General features: G+C 45.7%; 1 long non-coding RNA gene across 1 annotated transcript; it reads right to left on the bottom strand.

Moving 5' to 3' along the window:
• Positions 1–3,161: 3,161 nt before the first annotated feature.
• Positions 3,162–12,018, bottom strand: LOC135984201 (uncharacterized). The gene is made up of 3 exons (XR_010602099.1): positions 9,989–12,018; positions 7,470–7,540; positions 3,162–3,703 (listed from the first exon to the last, which is right to left on the bottom strand). It is a non-coding gene; the product is annotated as an uncharacterized LOC135984201 (long non-coding RNA).
• Between the last annotated feature and the right edge of the window lie 5,686 nt (positions 12,019–17,704).

Here is a 17,704-nt window from a genome sequence, read left to right as displayed (position 1 = left end):
ACCGGGCTAGATCACTAATGGCATCAATATGTTTCCTTGAGTAATACTCCCCACCCACCAAAGCCATCATTTGTTATCAGCTGGTATTGAACCCTGGACTTCCAACACCAAAGCCTCTTGAGCCAAAGGAGTAACTCCATTAGCTGACAATTGTCCTAGACTCAGCTACAGCCATTAGTGAGGGACAAAGACCACCACATTGTCCTACACTTGCATATACTAATAAAAGCTACATTAACTCCACGTGCTTTCTCAGACTGGCTGAGATTTAACACAGGCCCCAAAAGGGATCAATTGTTAGATTTTTTTTTTCATTGCTCATTTCACTTACAGACTTTGATATACTGTCCCCAAAATCATGTCATTAACGATAATGCCAAATGAGCTGGATTGCAGAGCCCTCATCCTTCTGCATCACTAATATGTGTCAGAATTACTACAAAGCTGCTTTAACTAGAGGGGAATAGAAAGAGTCTGAGCTTGATAATACAGGGAGAGATTCTTCTTCTTTGAGATGTGAACATTTTTTCATCTTCAGGATAGCTGGACATCCAGTTGGTCTTTCCAGTCCTCCAGAGAGCTTGACACTGAAGTATAAGAGAGATTATTCTTAACAACTAGACTAAGAGAAGCTAGTATTTTTCCCCTGATTATATAATTACTTGCTTTGGAGTAGTTATTTGTGAAAGAAACTGTGGATCACTATTGTAGCTGTAAACATTGCCATGTCTATTTTGCAATATTGTTGTTTCAATTATTCTAATGACTGTTGCTAGATCTGATATCTTCACTCTGTCTCCAAAATTTGCCACTGTGAAAATAGTTAGTGTATTCCACCTGGGGAATGCCTGAATGAGCTGTGAATGAGTTCCTAAAGTACTTTTGATTTCTTTCCACACTCAGCGATTATAATTTCCCCAATGACTGGAGCCTCTGAGATAAAATTCAACAAGTCTTTGTCGTCTTTGTTTATAAATGCCATGTAAAGTGGCTAGCTATACAGATGGTTAATTTTAGACCATCAAAGGATGTCATGTTGTCTGATTTTTAAGGTGAAGCCAATATCATTCAAAGTCTCTGCAGTCTGGAGGACACGTCACTTAATTACTTTATTAGAGACTAGGGTGCAGGTGTTAGTGCAGTAAGTTAATTTTATGACTTCTTGGACACAGCGGCTAAGGCACAGGAGAGGAGATGTTGTAGAGATCCTATTCCTCTCAGGTGACTTGTTTGTTCAAACAGTAGCTCTGGATTTAATATTATGAGTCAGGAAAGCCAAGCCTCAGGGGCACACTTAAAGGCACTTCCTTCCTGCATTCTCTTGGGGTACTAAAGTAACCACAAGGGAGTCTATCCCTCAGGCCCTTATAGACATCTCCAGCACAAAAATGCTCACGTGTTGTTGACAACAGCCTACTCAGATCTTACTGGCAGCTGAGGTTTCTTATACACTGAGGAAACTAAAAGGCAGATATAAATCAGAATAGGAGCTGTGCTAATGGTGTTAGCTATGCAATTGCAGGCCACTACCTGCCTTATCAGTCCTTGACCACTAAGTAATGGTGCTAACATGGAGTGCCTACCCTACAGCGGTTATTAACTCCTCTCTTAGGGTATGTCTACACCTCCTAAATTAGGTCGATTTTATAGAAGTCAATCTTTATTATACAGTCAATTGTGTATGTCCCTACTAAGCACATTAAGTCGGTGGAGTGTGTCCTTGACACCGTGGCTAGCATCGACTCATGGAGCGGTGCACTGTGGGTAGCTATCCCACAATCTCCATAGTCTCCAGTGCCCATTAGAAGTCTGGGTTAAGCTCCCAGTGCCTGATGGGACAAATACATTGTCGCGGGTGGTTTTAGGTACATGTCGTCAGTCTCCCCTCCCTCCGTGAAAGCAACGGCAGACAATCATTTCACGCCTTTTTGCCTGGGTTACCCGTGCAGACACCATAGCATGGCAAGCATGGAGCCCACTCAACTCACCGCTGCTGTTGCGAGCATTGTAAACATCTCGCGCATTATACTGCAGTATGAGCAGAACCTGGCTAAGAGACAGCAGCACGAGGACGACTGTGATGAGGACATGGACACAGATGATCCTGAAAGCACGGGATGTGGCAATTGGGACATCATGGCAGCAGTGGGTCAGGTTGATACAGGAGAACGCCGATTCTGGGCCTGGCAAACCAGCACAGACTGGCAGGACCGCATAGTGTTGCAGGTATGGGATGATTCCCAATGGCTGCGAAACTTTCGCATGTGTAAGGCCACTTTCCTGGAACTTTGAGTTGCTTTCCCCCACCCTGAAGCACAGGAATACCAAGATGAGAGCTGCCCTGACAGTTGAGAAGCGAGTGGCGATAGCCCTGTGGTAGCTTGCAATGCCTGACTGCTACCAGTCAGTTGGGAATCAATTTGGAGTGGGCAAATCTACTGTGGAGGCTGCTGTGATCCAAGTAGCCAATGCAATCACTGACCTTCTGCTAACAAGGGTAGTGACTCTGGGAAATGTGCAGGTCATAGTGGATGGCTTTGCTTCAATGGGGATCCCTAACGGTGGTGGGGCGATAGATGGAACGTATATCCCTATCTTGGCACTGGACCACCTTGCCAACCAGTACGTAAACCGCAAGGGGTACTTCTCAATGGTGCTGCAAGCACTGGTGGATCACAAGGGACGTTTCACCAACATCAACATGGGATGGCCGGGAAAGGTGCATGAGGCTCGCATCTTTAGGAACTCAGGGCTGTTCTTGCAGCTGCAAGAAGGGACTTACTTCCCAGGCCAGAAAATTACCATTGGGGGTGTTGAAATGCCAATAGTTATCCTTGAGGACCCAGCCTACCCCTTGCTCCCAGGGCTCATGAAGCTGTACACAGGCAGCCTGGACTGGCGGCCGATTTTGAGCAGCCAGACACCAGGGCAATTAAATTACCGCAAGGCGCGCTGCACATCAGAGAGACTTTGAAAACCAGTTTCATGACTGGCCAGGCTACGGTGTGACAGGTGTGTGTGTTTCTCCTTGATGCAAACCTGCCCCCTTTGTTGATTTTAATTCCCTGTAAGCCAACCACCCTCCCCCCAACCCTTTCTTTGCCTAGCTGGAAAAGAAAATAAAGTCACTATTGTTTTGAAACCATGCATTCTTTCTTTATTAATTTAAAAAAAAAAGTGAGAACTGACAAGGTAGCTCGGGTGGGGTGGGGGAGGAGGGAACGACAAGGCCATATGGCTTATTGTAGCCACACTACAAATCAAAACAATTTGAATGACAGTCTTCTGATGCTTGGGCCATCCTCTGGAGTGGCTGGGTGCCTGGAGCCTCCCACCCCCGGCATTCTTGGGTGTCTGAGTGAGCGGCTATGGAACATGGGGAGGAGGGGAGGCAGTTATACAGTGGACGAGCAGTGGTCTGTGCTTTTCTTGCCTTTCTTGCAGCTCCACCAGATGCCTGATCATGTCCGTTTGCTCCCCCATTAGCCTCAGCATCGCCTCCTGCCTCTTCTCATCACGCTCACTTAATGCTTTCCAGGCCTCTGTCACTGAATGCCTCCATGCATTCAGCTGTGCCCTATCAGTGCAGGAGGACTGCATGAGCTCAGAAAACGTGTCAGCGCGAGTGTCTGTTTGTTTCACCTTCTAATCTGCGATAACCTCTGGGACGGAGATGATAGGGGGAGCATAGAAACATTTGCACCTGCAGGGGGATAAAAAGGGAGAGTAGAATATAAGAAGATACATTTCTGAGAACAAAAGGGAGACTCTTTCACAGTGAATCAAGCAATTCACAGCAGACAGCACTTGTGCTTTAGGTACAAGGTCGCATTTTGCCTTTTATATTGAGCGCCTGCCGGTATAGTGACTGAACACGCACGGTTGGGCAACAGAATTGGGTTTCCAGGCAGCCATGGTAAGCCAAAGAGTACGCGGGGTTGGCTTCTTCAGCCTTCATAACATGTGGGAATGGTTTCAAACTGCAGTACCCTACTTTCCCAGAGCAAGCAATAGGTTGGGTTTGCCATTTAAAAGGAGGGGCTGCAGTTTTCAGGTGGATGAGCAGCATACCCTTCCCCCCATCTCACAGTGCGGCTATTCTCTGAGACGATTCCTTCACCCCGCCCCACACCGCGTGGCTCAGGGATGATCCCTTTTACCCAAGCACAAACAGCCCAGCATGAATGGGGTCCTTTTACTGTTCCCTTACAAAAATTCCCCTATTTCAACCAGGTGACCATAAATGATATCACTCTCCTGAGGCTCACATAGAAAGAGCAAGACCGAATGTTGCTTGAATGCGACCAAAATCCAGGACCATTCGCTGCCATGCTTTGTACTGCAATGATTCCAGACTACTTGCTACTGCCTTGGTGTGGTAAAGTGTCTTACTATGGAGGACGAAATAAGGCAGCCCTCCCCAGAAACCTGCTTCAAAGGCTTTCAGAGTACCTCCAGGAGAGCTTCATGGAGATGTCCCTGGAGGATTCCTGTTCCATCCCCAGATGCGTTAACAGACTTTTCCAGTAGCTGTATTGGCCATGAATGGATCCCGATTCTTCAGGGCAAATCAAATTTTAAACACAATTGCTTTTAAACCCTATAGGTTACAAATGTGCACTCACCGGAGGTGCCTTCTCTGGCTTCAGGGGCCAGGAGCCCGCCTTGGGAGGGTATTGGCTCCAGGGTGATGAAAAGGTCCTGGCTGCCAGGGAAGAATGGATTCTCCGCTTGTCTGCGCATTCTCATTCTCCTCCTCCTCCTCAAAATCCTCCTCCCTGTTGCGTGAGACTCCCCCCTTGCAGGTCCACGGACAGTGGTGGAGTAGTGGTAGGGTCCCCCCTAGAATGCCATGCAGCTGATCATAGAAGCAGTATGTATGGGGCTCTGACCCAGAGCGACCGTTTGCCTCCTTTGGTAGGCTTCCCTGAGCTACTTAACTTTCACACGGCACTGCTGTGTGTCCCTGTTGTTGCCTCTTTCCACCATGCCCTGTGCGATTTTTGGCATATATATTAGCGTTTCTTCAATTTGATCGGAGTTCAGCCTGCACAGATTCTTCTCCCCATACATCAATCAGATCCAGCATCTCCCGTTCGGTGCATGCTGGAGCTCATTTGCGATTCTGGGACTGCATGGTCACCTGTGCTGCTGAGCTCGCCGTGCTGACCAAACAGGAAATGAAATTCAAAATTTCCCAGGGCTTTTCCTGTGCACTACCCCAAATTCAACCCAGCAAGGTTGATTTTTTTTTTTTTTTTTTTTAGCGTTACTTCCCTCGCCAGGGAAGAGTACAGCAGTCGATTTTAAGAGCCCTTTAGGTCGACGGAACGGGGTTGGTTGTGTAGACGCATTGCTTATAAAATCAACCTAACACAGCTAAATTCGACCTAACCTCATAGTGTAGACCAGGGCTTAGATCCCTGGAGTGATCACCTGTACTTAAGTGTCTGTGACACCTTCATTTAAAAGAAGATCTTTATATTCTACTGCTGATATTATAGGGAAAGGTTATTGCAAGAATGTCCCATTAGCTTTATATCAGAGGGGTAGCCATGTTAGTCTGGATCTGTAAAAAGCAACAGAGTCCTGTGGCACCTTTAAGACTAACAGATGTATTGGAGCATAAGCTTTCGTGGGTGAGTGCCCACTTCATCGGATGCATCACCCACAAAAGCTTATGCTCCAATACATCTGTTAGGCTTAAAGGTGCCACAGGACTCTCTGTTGCCATTAGCTTTATGACTATCTTCGCCCTCATTTTGACACATTGTGGTTTGGATTCAGGTCTAGGCACACTATTGGGACGGCAGATTCTTCTATTATCCTAAGAAGTCCTTTATTGCTTTTCCATCTTGATAGTCCAGCTCACACATTTTCCTTCAGCCTAAAAATCATTCATACCCAATACAGACCAGAGAAAGGAAGCATCTGAGCCTTATTTAACTGTTTCCTTGAGTTCTGGAATTCCCTACCTTGTAGGATTAGATCCAGAGAGTGAAATCCTGGTTCCACTCACATCAATGAAAGTTTTGCCATTAACTCCAGTTTCACCCAGAGTGTTTTCTACGTTGTCCTCACAAGCATCTTAAAATAGTGTAAAATCCTCTTATGGAAGGTGCTACAGTTCAATTATTAAATTAGCCTTGTAATTTTTATTAGTTTAGTTGACTATACAGTGGATTGAGATGCTTTCCCTGATGTGCAATACAAAGGTGCACTGTATTGTACAGAATATCATAAACACTTACACGTTAAGTGGTAAGCTATAATATCAGCATGTCATCAACACACGTCACAAGATGGTTATAATGTGGCAGAAAATGAAATAAATTGTGGGAAAGCCCTGCTCCCTACAATGAACATTCTGTATTTTACATCTAAAGAAATAAATAAGCTCAGATAATGAGCCCAAACTGAGCATAAACGCAACCTGAGCAAATAAAATCAGGGTGGAAGCTACGCTCAGCTGTGCCCATGGAGACGTAAGGAATGTGTGCAATTTATGTTTTATTTTAAACTCATCCTTTATGCACACTGTTATCTTTAGATATTACAACATATCATCTTTCCCTGTGGGCAGAGCAGAAATGATGAAATCCAATGGCAGTAGCATGAGGAGAGCATGGTGGTTTAGTTGTTAGGGGGTTTTTAATCCTAGATCAACAGAAAGGTTGGCAGGTACAGGGATTGTTGTTTTTTATACAAGTAATAAAAGAAAGGGAGGGTAGTGGCATACAGCAGAGCGGATGCAATCGAGGCAATCGGTTACAGCCAGGATGCCGATTATTACAGCTGGTCAGAAAATTGGGGGGCAGTGGAGATTCCCATGGGAAAAAAAAAACTTTTTTGGGGCCAAAAGAATTGAAACATTTTGATTCTGAAATGGGGCTGTGGTGCCGTGGGAGTTGTAGTGTGGGTGCCTCGTGCTCTCATCCTCCTCTATAAGCCAGAATGCAGCAGTCTCATGGCCATGATGCATGATGGGAGATGTAGGCCAGTCAGAAGCCTGTCCTATGGGCGCATAAGGCACTCAAACTACAATGCACAATATGTCATAGTCCAGCTGAAATCCAAAAGGGGCAGGTGGCAGGGTATTTTTCTCTTTTGTTGTTGTTGTTTGTTTTGTTTTTTAAAAAACAAAAATCAAAAATTTTCTCAGAAAGCACACACACTTTTTGAAAAAAATTTTCTCAAAAACCCAATTTTCCGTCAAAAAACTGTTTCAATAAAGAATGTGCTACCAGCCCTACTTATAATTATAAAATATATGTCCATTATTTTTTCTTAGTTCTTCCCACATGATCCATCTTTACTCAAAAACTTCAGCTGTTTAAGTGAAATGAGAAGACCTTTTGCTTGTATTTGATTAATGTATTGTCTTGTCAACCACATTTTTATACCGGGTATTTCTCTTTTTCAACTAAGTTTATTGACTGCAAACACAAGGCTTTTAAACAAGTACGTACCTGTGGTTAATTTCAGTAAATCCGGGCATTTCTCTAACACCATCCTGGGGATATTCCAGACTGACAGGTGTCTGACAGAAAGTTGGAAAAAGGGATGTTACATTTTTAAATCTGATTCTCCAGAGTTTTGCAGCTAAAGCTGGAACTTTCACGTTACTGAATGTCTATTTTTCTATGCAGGGTTTTGTTTGTTTAAGCACTCCCTTAAAAAGGGAGAAAAGGAAAAGAAATCAATAGAAGCATAAACTCTTTCATTCCATTTTAGTCTCCCTCCCACACCCACTCTCTCTTCCTGTCAGCTTCTCTTCAGTCCATGCCGCAGGGCTCTGAGAAGGATTGTATATCTCTGCAGTCATGCCGCTGAGCCTCTCCATGCTTTGCTGCCTCGAGAAGAAAGCTGCTAAAGTTAGAGCTTGACCCAGTATATTCTTTGGCCTACTCCATCAGTGTGCAATACCGATCCTAGAAGTTACCGATGGAAAAGGCCCATTTAAGCAGAGCTTCCCTCCTTTGAAATGTAGCAGATGTTTGAGGTTTCAGATAGAAATACTGATTTTTTGACATGCTAAATTGGAGAAGTTCCAGAGTCCCCTATCAGCGTGTGTGACCCACACCCACTCAATGTGCCACTCTGGCCGGGACACACAGAGAGAGGCTGCAGAGCCTCCTGCAACCTTAGCTAATAGAGGTGGCTGTTTTAGTTCAAAGAAAAAAGAATGAGGAGTACTTGTGGCACCTTAGAGACTAAAATTTATTTGAGCATAAGCTTTAGGTTCCTAGGTTAGTATTTCCGTTGTGTGGTGTGTGGTTGCTGCTGAGTATTTGCTTCAGGTTGGGGGGTTGTCTGTAAGCGAGGACAGGCCTGTCTCCCAAGATCTGTGAGAGTGAGGGATCGTCCTTCAGGATAGATTGTGGATCCTTGATGATGCGCTGGAGAGGTTTTAGTTGGGGGCAGAAGGTGATGGCTAGTGGCATTCTGTTACTTTCTTTGTTGGGCCTGTGCCCACGACAGGGCTGACTCCAGGGTTTTTGCCGCCCCAAGCGGCACAAAAAAAAAAAAAAAAAAAAAGTCGCGATCTGCAGCAGCAATTCGGCGGGAGGTCCTTCGCTCCGAGCGGGAGTGAGGGACCGTCCGCCGAATTGCCACCAAATAGCTGGACGTGCCGCCCCTCTCTGGAGTGGCTGCCCCAAGCACCTGCTTAGCAAGCTGGTGCCTGGAGCCAGCCCTGGCCCACGAAAGCTTATGTTCAAATAAATGCGTTAGTCTCTAAGGTGCCACCAGGACACCTTTTTGCTGATAAAGACTAACGCGGCTACCACTCTGAAACCTGTTTTAGTTCCGGCAGTGGAGTCTCAGCGTGTTAAGATTCCCAGGTTCAATCCTTGCAGATAATGAGCAACTCAGGGACACAGCACTGCATTGCTGAGTGCTGCCATCATGTTTCTATGCAACTCAAATAGATTCTGCAATAAGAGCTCTGTCATTCCTATAAGGCACAGGCCAGAGTGCTGGAGCTCCAAATGCCATTGAGCTTCCCAGCAACACAAGATGAATGTCATCATTTCTACACCACATTAAGGGATGCAACTTGCACACCTCTCTGTACCCAGACATCTCTGCTGCCTGAGGGAGAGGGTGAGGCCATGTCCCACTTGATCCACTCTGACCCCTTGGAGTGATTAGTCTGCACAAGGACTGCAACTGACTAGCCTCTGAGTGGTGGATGCAAAGAAAAGAGAACTTTTTGTGCTTTCCGCCCTACAGCAGTGTCACCGGCCCTATGGGAGGATATGTTACTATTCATGCATGTAACTGGCGAGGGGGGTTTCATTTTTAAAAATCCAGCATTTAAGATGGTAACATTTCTCCACACAGAGAGGCCTCCTCCACATCAGATCAGGTACAAGAAAATAATTGCCATGAGTTGCTGTTAGTGGGAGATTTGGTTAGATACACTATCCTCTGCTCTGGTGATTTCACAGGGGAAGAAATAACACTGGTCTTGGCCAAAATATTTATGAAGAGGCTTCATATTGCAATAAAAAAAAATATTTAGCAAATGCTGCTGTTTACCAAATTTTCCAGAGTTTGCTGAAGCATTTACACTGCAATTAGAGGTGTAATTTGCAACTCATGAAGACCTACTCACACTAAGGGTACGTCTATACTTACCCGCTGGTTTGGCGGCCAGCAATTGATCTTCTGGGATCGATTTATCGTGTCTTGTCTAGACACGATAAATCGATCCCAGAAGTGCTCGCCGTCGACACCGGTAATCCTGCTCTGCAAGAGGAGTAGGCGGAGTCGACGGGGGAGCCTGCCTGCCGCGTGTGGACCCGCGGTAAGTACTTTTAAGTTCGAACTAAGATACTTCGACTTCAGCTACGGTATTCACGTAGCTGAAGTTGCGTATCTTAGTTCGAACTGGGGGCTTAGTGTGGACCAGGCCTAACTTTAATCTAGCGAGCTTGCTAAAAATAGCAGTGGAAACATGGCATCACAGGCTATTCAAACTCACCTGGAATCAGGGCCGGATTTCCAATTAGGCACAGTAGGCACGTTCCAAGGAGTGCTGGCATTGTAGAGGTGCTTAAAAGTGGGTTAAAAGTTTAAAAGTTACCCTGTGGGTGGCCAGGCTCCTGGTGCAGATTGCTGGCCACTCAGCGTGTGGGGCTGGAGCAGGGTGAGCCTCCGAATCAGCCCGCCTGGGGGTGCTGTGAGCTGCGGCCAGGTGCAGCAGCTGTTGAAGGTGCTGGGAGCATCCCAGCCCCTTCCCAATCTCGGCTGCCCCGCTGCCTCCGTCCCATGTCAGGGAGGGGAGTGGCCGACGCTGCATTCACTTGCACGAGCAGAGCTGGAGAGCGCTGCCACCCTGGGCTGTGGGAGGGATGGAAGACACCCAGGGACCACTTGCCGCGGGGAGAGGTACAGTCCCCCCTTTGTGCCTCACCTGGGGTGGACGGGCTGTGCCCCAGCTTGGGCTGGGAGCACCGTGTGTAGTGGAGGGTCTCATGCCTTCCCGGGGAGGCTGTGTTTAAAGCAAGACCAACACCAACTAAATCATCCCAGCCAGGGCTTTGTCAAGCTGAGCCTTAAAAACCTCTAAAGATGGAGATTCTACCACCTCCCTAGGTAACCCATTCCAGTGCTTCACCACCCTCCTAGTGAAATAGTGTTTCCTAATATCCAACCTAGACCTCCCCCACTGCAACTTGAGACCATTGCTCCTTGTTCTGTCATCTGCCACCACTGAGAACAGCCGAGCTTCATCCTCTTTGGAACCCTCCTTCAGGTAGTTGAAAGCAGCTATCAAATCCCCCCTCACTCTTCTCTTCTGCAGATTAAATAACCCCAGTTCCCTCAGCCTCTCCTCATAAGTCATGTGCCCCAGCACCCTGATCATTTCCATTGCCCTCCGCTAGACTCTCTCCAATTTGTCCACATCCTTTCTGTAGTGAGGGGCCCCAAAACTGGACACAATACTGCAGATGTGGCCTCACCAGTGCTATATAGAGAAGAATAATCACTTCCCTCGATCTGCTGGCAATGCTCCTACTAATGCAGCCCAATATGCCATTAGCTTTCTTGGCAACAAGGGCACACTGCTGACTCATATCCAGCTTCTCATTCACTATAATTCCCAGATCCTTTTCTGCAGAACTGCTGCTTAGACAGTCGGTCCCCAGCCTCTAGCAGTGCATGGGATTCTTCTGTCCTAAGAGCAGGACTCTACACTCGTCCTTGTTGAACCTCATCAGATTTCTTTTGGCCCAATCCTCTAATTTGTCTAGGTCACTCTGGACCCTATCCCTACCCTCCAGCATATCTACCTCTCCCCCGAGCTTAGTGTCATCTGCGAACTTGCTGAGGATGCAATCCATCCCATCAGCCAGATCATTAATGAAGATGTTGAACAAAACCGGCCCCAGGACCGACCCCTGGGGCACTCCGCTTGATACCAGCTGCCAACTAGACATCGAGCGGTTGATCACCACCCATTGAGCCCGACAATCTAGCCATCTTTCTATCCCCTTATAGTCCATTCATCCAATCCATACTTTTTTAACTTGCTGGCAAGAATACTGTGGGAGACCATATCAAAAACTTTGCTAATGTCAAGATATATCACATCCACTGCTTTTCCCATATCCACAGAGCCAGTTATCTCATCATAGAAGGCAATCAGGTTGGTCAGCCATGACTTGTCCTTGGTGAATCCATGTTGACTGTTCCTGATCAACTTCCTCTCCTCCAAGTGCTTCAAAATGGATTCCTTGACGACCTGCTCCATGATTTTTCCAGGGACTGAGGTGAGGCTGACCGGTCTGTAGTTCCCCGGGTTCTCCTTCTTCCTTTTTTTTAAAGATGGGCACTATATTTGCCTTTTTCCAATCATCTAGGACCTCCCCCAATCGCCATGAATTTTCAAAGATAATGGCCAGTGGCTTTTCAATCACATCCGCCAACTCCTTCAGCACCCTTGGATGCTTTAGATCTGGACCCATGGACTTGTGCATGTCCAGCTTTTCTAAATAGTCCTTAACCTGTTCTTTCACCATTGAGGGCTGCTCACCTCCTCCCCATACTGTGTTGCCCAGGACAGCAGTGTGGGAGCTGACCTTGTCTGTGAAGACCAAGGCAAGAACAGCATTAAGTACTTCAGCTTTTTCCACATCATCTGTCCCTCATACACATCCCACCTGCAATATCACCATCAATATCATATTCAAATACCTTTTTATAACTGTTTCTAAATTGGAACCTCTATTTTAAAGGAGCCAATTAAGTGTCAAAGTAATCAACTTTTATCAGCAAGCTTCAGTGCAGCTGTTGATTAGCTGTTTTCCAATTAACCTTTTCACCTCCCCCCAAGTTAGAGAGTAAATTTATTTACACTGATAACAAGGCACAAATATACATGTTCCATTAGACCCAGGTTGGCAATACCCTTAGCTAAATTAATCATTTTTTGGCTCCTAATCCAATCACTACCTCCCAGTCACAGCTAGGGTGTCCAGACAGCAAGTGTGAAAAATCGGGACAGGGGGTGGGAGGTAATAGGAGCCAATATAAGAAAAAGACCCAAAAATCGGGACTGTCCTTATAAAATCGGGACATCTGGTCACCCTAGTCACAGCCCATCATATACTATCTACAGATACACATGGTTTCCATGTAAGAGACCAATATTTTCTTGCACCAGGAGATGTGCAATTCTGTGATGTTCTCTCTCATTTTAGGCCAGGTCACAACAGAAGACGGTGAATCTGATTCTCCACTACCTTGCTATCTCAGAATGGCAATGTTTTACACCCGCTCGGAATCGAGTTTCCAGTACACTTAGATCTGAAAGGTTTCCAAATCTGTTACTTGTAATGCTGTAGATCTGTGGTAGACTCTTTTAAGAAGCAGCTACATAAACATGGACATTTTAATACTGCGGTCACTTTTAAGTCTAGCATTCTGTGTTAGTTGACTGTAATCATGTCTGTGCACTGACAAGTCTGATGGATAGTATGGGCTGAGATCACACTCAGGAGTGGGAAGGAAGGGGGAATCTTGTGCCATGATTGTGTGGAGTTGATTTAACTATTCAAGCCATCTGTAAAAACAAGTTATCACATCCATAAATGAAATGTCCGTATGGAGGATTTGGGATGGCGGCTGTCCCTCGGGGGGGATGTGATGTGATGGCCTCCTTTTGAATTAGCCTTCCAAGAGCTAATCACATTCCCAGAAAAAAAAGTGTTAACTCCTTGGCCAAAAATATCTATTTCCTTGGCCTCAAGATCTAGTCATCTTGCTTGGCCTGGATATTTGGTAGAGATTGTTTTTCCTAGTTGACAGGACAAACCTTCCGCTCCACTGTGTTTGTCCAGCTCTTGCACTCCCTCACCTTCCATCCCCACCCCAGAGTTCATATAAGCAGCCTGGTTTCTTAAAAACTCCAGCAGAATTAGTTCTAGACTGAAAATTTCCCAAACTGAATAAACAAACACATTTACCAGCACAAGAGCTACTTTATAATACGTTGCTGTGAGCCACTAAATTCCAGTGTTAAAGAAACGGCTCCAAGGGATTATTGTAGAGCAAAGTTTCCCAGACTGTGGTTTGGGAACCACTGCTGGCTGTGTGGAAGTCCACGGAGAGCCAGTTGGTGATTTGGTGCTGGCTCTCCTCCTTTCCAGCTGTTTCTACAGGTGTCCGGGCTTTCCATTGCAACGAGGCTGATCACCTATAAAAGCAGCTGGAGGCAGAGGCAGCCTAACCTGCTACGGGTTACTGCTAAATAACAAGAGGAGAGGAAATAGGAAAATCCATCAGAGACCGGATACCATTGGGATTGGAGCTGCCAGAAAGCACTTGGAAAGGCATGTCCAAGGGACCAGGAAAGGAAGGAACAAGGCAATGTGTCTAAAGAAGCAGAGAGAGAAGGTGGGCAGTGGGCAGGATTGTGAGCCCTAAGCAATCAAAAATTGTGAGTCAGGTCCCCCAAAATCATCAGATCAACTTAAAAATCGTGAGATGTTCAAATAATAAATGTGGACTTCTACTTATTTCCTTCCTGGTGTTCAAGCCTTCAGAGCTCATGTTTTCTCTGCGGCCATGAGAGCTAGAAATGTGCTCTCTTTTTTTAAATGAAAGCTGAGATTGTTGTGGAATCAGAGGACTCCAGGAGCTGGGGCATAAAGAAAAACATCACATCTCAAGAGACTCGCAACAAAAATTGAGAGAGCGGGGGTCTCTGAGTACACCCAGAGAGGAAGAGAAGCAGACAGCAGGAAAGCACATCAAGAGACTGAGGAAAGAAAGGACCAGATGGCCCAAAAGCATGAGCAGGACAGCTGGGGGAAGGAGAGGAACAGAACAGGTGGGTGGGAAGAGATGAAATGAACAGCAAAAGTAGACAGCGTGTTTGATTTTTTTTTTCCCAAAGATGAGACAACACTGCATTAAAGGCAGTTTAAACTGCATTACTAATGTTACTTTTTCACACAAGCAATTACTGTAGTTGCCATAGGGATGTTATGCAATTGTGAATGGGAGGGGAGATTCTTACTAGGCAATCTTTCTCTTTTAAGGTGATGGGGAAGGATTAGAGCAAAACTGCAATAAACTACACAAATCAAATAAACAAAAGTCTGGATCAAAAGCAAAAGCTGGAGGTTCTAAGGAGAAGATAGTGGGCTTTCACAAGAAGAGGGGACGACATCAAATGGTTGGAAGTGATACTTCTCAGAGTTCAGGGCAGCTGCCCCTGTATTCCCCCTTTTGTGGTCCAGCAAGAGCACCCAGTCTCAAGCTTACAGCTCCCCAGATGTCGCCTCTCTTGGCCGGAGACACACGTCTCTCTCCCTCTTGACCGGGGTATTTCCAGGCTGCCTAGTTCCCTGCCGGCACTGTGTTATTCCTAAGCCATACAGAGTGCCTAAGCAGGCCAGTGACTCTGCTGTGCTTTCCCTTCTAAGGCTATAAACAGCATAATTACCCACGGTTAAGTTATCACACACTCTTTGTAAGCAAGCACGGTTATTCTTAAGGTAAAAGCATTACAGAGAAAATATATTAAAAACAATAAAAGAAGCTACATGCATGCTAAGGTTACCAGAGATCATCCCTGACTCCAACAAGAGTTCTGGCAGGTAAACAGTCCTTCAAACCCCACCAGCAGATTTTTCTGAGGTCCCAAGTTCATAATCACCTTGGCTCAGAACAAGCACCAACATGAATCTGTGAGTCACATTTTTATCCAGTTTAGGCCTCTGCTCTTGTCTTCATGTAACAAGTGATCAATCAGCTGACAAGGGATGCCTCCTCTGGATGCTGCTTCAAAAAGATGGCTGCGGAGGTGAGAAGTTGCCTTCCTTTCCTCCCAAGTATTTTCCAGGAATCCCACTTAACTTTGTTTGTCCAGCACTTTGTGTCAGAGTCCTTTGAAGCTCATAACACTTCCCAAGGTTTACATTGGCTACATCTCCTAGAGAAGTTACCAACAGTCTTACAATAATACATACATATTTGCATTTTTAAAGTAATGGCCTCCTAAATTACAGAAACTGAATTCAATAAAGTTTAACTTAATTCAATAAGATTTGTCCAGGATATTGCAGGAAATTGCCATATCTGTCACGATACTAAGAAGGAGAAGAATGGTAGCAGGGAGATGTCTAACGACTACTCACTTCCCCTTGGAAATTCAGGGGAAATCTATATGCAGACTAGATGGAGAGACAATTTCAAGTGCATACATTATTCTTCTTTCTCCTTGCCACAATCTGTTTTGCGGTGCTGCTCTTTGCTATTAAATTGGTGCCATACATGTGTCAGACGCTGGGTTGCAGAGGTGGCTGCATTTTAGGGATGGTTGAAATTGTCCCTTCGTCTCTTTTCTGTTTCAGTTTGTAAAGCACTCAGGTGCTGTATATATAATCAGCGTTACCTAATTTCAATTACCATTAGCCCGCCAAATCTTCCTGGTTCTCTTATGTTATCTTGATACTCCTACCCCCATTCTCTGCTCCACTATTAGCAGATCATAGTAGTGTCAATCCCAAGAACCACCCTTGTTGCTTTTGGGCTACACAGCGAAAGACAATTAAGAATGGAATATTTTGTCTATTTCTAACTGGTTCCCTCAGTTGACGCGATGCAAAGATATCTCATCAATCCAACACATGGCCCTTTGATTTGTTTGGAAAGCATTTCTTTGAAAGCTACCTGAAGGACTCTCCCTTTTGCCTCCGCTACACTCCCACATTCCAGAGGGGCCTCAGATATAGCCTCGAGCTTGGAGTCATGGTAGCAGATGCTTCAGCCAAACATAAAAAGGAGCTCTGACTTCTGTGTTACGGTGTGCGTGATGGGGCTGCCTCTGGGCTAGCCTCACACAGTGAATGTTCTAACAGCTGCATGGACAGCATAATGATGAGGCAGATTCTAGTGTTGCACTGAATACTTTCTGACAAGGGAAGTGCTATAATTCAGCTAGCCACACAGCCACACGCCTGTAATCCATAGCAGAGAGCGAATTACAGACACACAAATTCCAGGCATGACTAAGCTGCCTCACAAACCCCATTGCTCTGAGAGCTGAAATAATTAGTATACTGTTGATTCATCAGCTTAAAGCCACTGAGGTGGAAAATGGCAGCTGGAGTGTCAAGGACAAGGCACTATTTCACCACCATTCAGAGAAAGACAAAATCTTGGGCTTTTGTCGGGGTCTGTGGCAATGCTTTCCTGCCCACGTGGAACGGAGGAGTTTTCCACTTTCTTGCCTTGGGCTTCAGTTAGGGTGACCAGATACAAGTGTGAAAAATCGGGACAGGGGGTGGGGAGTAATAAGGGCCTATATAAGAAAAAGCCCCAAATATCAGAACTGGCCCTATAACATCAGGACATCTGGTCACCCTAGCTTCAGTGGAGCCTCTGATGGCCACTGACTTGGAGGAAGCTTTCCCTTGTATATGCCCACCAAAAGCTCCACTCCTTATGCAACGCAGTGATTAAGGGGCTGGACGGATTGTTTTATAAGAAAGGATTGTAAGAATTTAATATGCATTGTCTGTAGCTGGCAGGCTTGTAATACACACCTGATGAAATAGTGGTGATCTATGCTGATCCAATTATTTATATTCACGGCAACCCATTCAGCACCTCCAGTCTAGCAGCTCAGGGTGATATAGTCGTTTCTCCCCGTCTTTGGTTGCTTTTGACATACCACATAACTCTGCCTGTTCAAATGTGCTTGAGCCAGCATAACTAAAGCACTCAGCTATGACAGTGATGAGTGCTAGAGAAATGCCTGTAGGTAAATCCTATGTTATGCAGGAAGCCAGACTAGATGATCGCAGTGGTCCTTTCTGTCTCAAAGGCCTGGTCTACACTAGGAGGTTATGCCGAATTTAGCAGCATTAACTCGAATTAACCCTGCACCCGTCCATACAACGAAGCTATTTATTTCGACATAGAGGTCTCTTTAAATCGATTTCTGTACTCCTCCCCGACGAGGGGAGTAGCGGTAAATTCGACATGGCCATGTCGAATTAGGGTAGGTGTGGATGGAATTCAACACTAATAGCTCCGAGAGCTATCCCACAGTGCACCACTCTGTTGACGCTCTGGACAGCAGTCTGAGCTCGGATGCTCTGACCAGCCACACAGGAAAAGCCCCAGGAAAATTTGAATTCCTTTTCCTGTCTGGGCAGTTTGAATCTCATTTCTTGTTTGGACA

Source organism: Chrysemys picta, chromosome 6, assembly GCF_011386835.1.
Source record: "Chrysemys picta bellii isolate R12L10 chromosome 6, ASM1138683v2, whole genome shotgun sequence".
Lineage (NCBI taxonomy): Eukaryota > Metazoa > Chordata > Testudines > Emydidae > Chrysemys > Chrysemys picta.
The sequence above is the reverse complement of the archived record's forward strand: the minus strand, read 5'-3'. Positions and strand labels throughout refer to the sequence as shown.